The sequence below is a fragment of the Sciurus vulgaris genome (genome assembly GCF_902686455.1).
Source record: "Sciurus vulgaris genome assembly, chromosome: 8".
Lineage (NCBI taxonomy): Eukaryota > Metazoa > Chordata > Mammalia > Rodentia > Sciuridae > Sciurus > Sciurus vulgaris.
Window position 1 is genome coordinate 114,470,775 of NC_136468.1, and position 3,994 is coordinate 114,474,768.

Consider the following 3,994-nt stretch of genomic DNA (forward strand, 5'->3'; position numbering starts at 1 on the left):
TGGGGCTATAACTTTGTGTGTAACCATGACTCTAGAAATGAATAAAGATTGAAAAACAAGTTATCTGTCCTTCTCAACCTTGTTTCCAAGGTTATGTGATATCTTTCATAAGACAGAATCATAGAAAGCTGAAATCACTTACTTGAATTCACATCAGAACCTTTGTTATTACTTAAAAATTTACAGACTGCTTACAAATTATACAAATGAAAACACTTGAAGATAAAATAACAAAATTCTTTAAAGCAGATGCTCTGAATCTCAGTTAGTAAATAAACTTGGAATCTATGAATCTACTGAAATTAGTTGCCCCACCCACCCACACTTAAACTATATGGTGTAACAAATACATACATGATGTTTACTTTGTATTAGGCATAATGAGTAGTCTAAAGATGATTTAGAGTATAAAGGAGGATATGTTTATTTTATATGTAAATACTATGTCATTTTATATAAAAGAATTGAATATCTTCAGATTTTAGTATTCCAGTGAGTTCATGGAATTGATCCCCTGCAGATGCTAGGGATGGCTATATATGTATATTTTTGCACACATTTTTGTTTTATGGAGATGGTCCTTCACATTCATTGATTCTGAAAGTAATTTAGTTGTTATTTGCTGGCCTAAAACTTAATAATTAGATGATTTTAAGAACAGAAGGGGACCTGGTTCAATATGTTTTAATTGGTTTGCCTTAAAAATCTTGGAAGCAAGACATGTTCAGGGAGATATATTAGGACACACATGCGTGCACACACACACACACACACACACACACACACACACACACACATTTGGCAAAGAAAACATATATTTTTAAATCCAAAAAAAATTCTTTAGATTTGTTACAGATGGAGTAAAAGATACGTGGTGATATTTGTTGAATTTTTGTAACAGATGCTAATGTAATTTTGCAAAAGTTTCACAGATACTATTCAAATAAGTGGTCCTAGTATTGACCCTGTATAAAAAATGAAATATTAAATATAGCTTAGTTTTAGTTTGTGTAAGAAAATAATATTGCAGGAGATAAATATAATCTTTCTGAGATAATATGCAAACTGTGATGATTATATCTTAGAATTAAGACTATAAAACTATAAAATATATGTACACATAATTCCAAGTGTTAAGCCCAAATAATTTTAGTTTTAGACCTGCTCATAATTAAGGGGACATTCAGTCATTCAGGAAGCATGAATGCTTAAGGGCTTCAGTCATTGAATACAGGTCTTTCCTGTATCTAGGGAGAGTCATACAGAAAATACTCAAAAGCAAGAAATTCTAAGAAAGCATCTGAGGATGGTGTAAAGGTGTGTTACTAGGAGGGCAGAGATTTCTCTGTAGAGGTGGCATTTAAGCATATTTTTAATAAAAATCCAGTCCAGAGAGAATCTGGAAGAAGAGGTTTCAGGAAGAGAGAGCAGCTTGGGTCAAACTCCTTGAAGCAGAGTCCACCCAGACTTGTTCTGGGACTGGATTGAGGACAAGAGCATAAAAGTCAGGAAAGAGTGGCCTGAGATAAGTTTGGGTAAGAAAACACCAGTCAATACTGAGCCAAGGAGAGCAAAGAGGATCCAGGAAGAGTTTGTGAACTTACAGTGTGAACTACTATTCTGAAATCAGTTCACTGCCTCTTTCTGGAATTTGACCTCTCATGTAATTCAATTTGTTAACCAGACTCCTTTGTAAATAGCACTGAGTCTTACTGATAGGTCATACTGTTGAATTGATACTGCATGGACACAGGAGGCATGAGAGACTAATTAAACGTCTTAATGCTAATTTACAATCGATATTTTGAGGAACAAAGGGAGAAATTGAAAGGATGGATGGATAATTTGAGTGTGGTAATGAACTAATTGCAAATGTAATTTGAAATAAAAGCATGAGTACAGTAGTTCCCCCGTATTCATGGTTCTGCTTTCCTCTGGTTTCAACTACCATCTAAAATATTAAATGGAAAATTCCAAAAATAATTCATAAATTTTACATTGAAGGGTGTTGAGATTAGTTGAGATTAGGATGATGAATCCGACAAGGTCCTGCTTTACCCTCCCCTGGCATGTAAATCACCCCTTTGTCTAATGTATCCACTCTGTGTATGCTGCTTACCCATTAGTCACTTAGCAGCAATCTGTTATCAGGTGAACTGCCATGGTATCACAGTACTGTGCTCAAATAATCTGTATTTTACTTAATAGTTCCCCCCAAAGCCACAAGAATGAATAATCATGCTGGAAATGCACATACATAAAATGCTTGATTGGGGTTTTTTGTTTTTGTTTTTGTTTTAGTTTTCTGTTTTTTTTTTTTTTTTTTTTTTTTTTTTTTGACTGGGAATTGAAGCCAGGGGTGCTAAACCACTGAGCCACATTGCCAGACCTTTTAAGTTTCTGTTTTGAAACAGGGTCTTGCTAAGTGGCTTAGGTCACTAAAATTGCTGAGGTTGGCTTTGAAGTGCAGCCCTCAGGCCTCAGCCTCCTGAGTGGCTGGCATTAGAGGCATGCATCACCTTGGCCAGCATAAAAATACTTCTTTAAGTAAGAAGATGAGCATTTTCAACATTATTATAGGAATGTATGTGCTGGGAAAAAGCATCATATATAGGTTTGGTACTATCTATTGTTTCAAGCATCCATTGGAGTTCTTGGAAAAAAATCCCTCTTTATATAAACAAAAAAAGGCTGGCAGAGTAAAACAAAAGAAAATGCTCACTCCTAAAACATCTTTTAAAAATTAATCAAAAAGATTAATATTAAAATATTAAAAAAATAAAATAAAATAATTAAATATTTTAAAAGAGAGAAAAGGAAAAACTCTACAGCATGAACACACACACACAATTTTTAAAATCAGAAAATATGAGCTTAGAGTTATCCACAGTACAAATCCCAGAAGTCAATGGATGAAAGGGCATTGTGTCTTCAAGGGTAAAGGTTGTGACAAAAGTTACATTTCCATTGTTAAAGAACTAAAATCATTCTGAGGTGGACAAATTCAGAAAAAACAATAGCATGTATATACTCTTCTTAAAAATTATATTTACCTATATGACCCAACTGAGACAGAAATCAAGTATGAGGTTATTAGTAAATGTACATACTATAAACTACTGAATAAGATTTGAAATTGTGCTAAATCTAAAGAATGGTGGAGTGCTTTGTTTTAGTTTACTGTATATGAAAAGAAACAAAACATCACAAGAAATACTTATATTTTGCATGCAATGCATTCAATTATTTTCAATTTCATTGTTTTTTTTTTCTTTTATTTTTCTGTTCATGCATGTCACAAAACAGTAAAATAATTTTACAACACATAGTTTGAAGAAAATATTACAGGTGTATTTTATTCCAAAGTATAAAACAAATGAGAAACATAATTAAAAGAAAATATGTAACATAGCACAATATTGTCAGTTCTAAACTCCATGTTATTAGAAATGAAAGTCGAGGGTGAACCAAAGAAGAAAAAAAAAATGTATCCTTTGTCCTTTACTAAAGTGGGCTCCGATTCATTGTCAGGTTTGAGGAAACAATGAAGCTATTTTTTATGTCTGTGGTCTTTGTGATTTGTTTTAGGTTTGTATCTTTCTTTTCTGGTTTATCCTTATCTGAACCTCCTTCCTGTTTTGTGAAATCTCCAACTCTTAGTTACAACTGATGAGGCAGCATTTTCTTCTTCAAAACTTTGAGAAATACATTGGAGAGTAAGTGGAACACCAGCATGTAAGTCCACTTCCACAGCTATCCCCAGTACCCAGAGAAGTACCAGAATTCATTGAACTCATTGTGTTTAATCACTTCTCTGACCCAGATTAATGATGGATTGATCATGGAGTCTTTAGGAAGGAAATAGAAGGGCAATCTTGAATTTGCATTTAGTTTTGAGCCACCCTAATAAAGTTGCATACCTCATTCATGCCTAGCAGCTGAACCAATTCATGGGCTTAGAACTCCTCATGGAGGAGAGAACTGGTCCCAACAA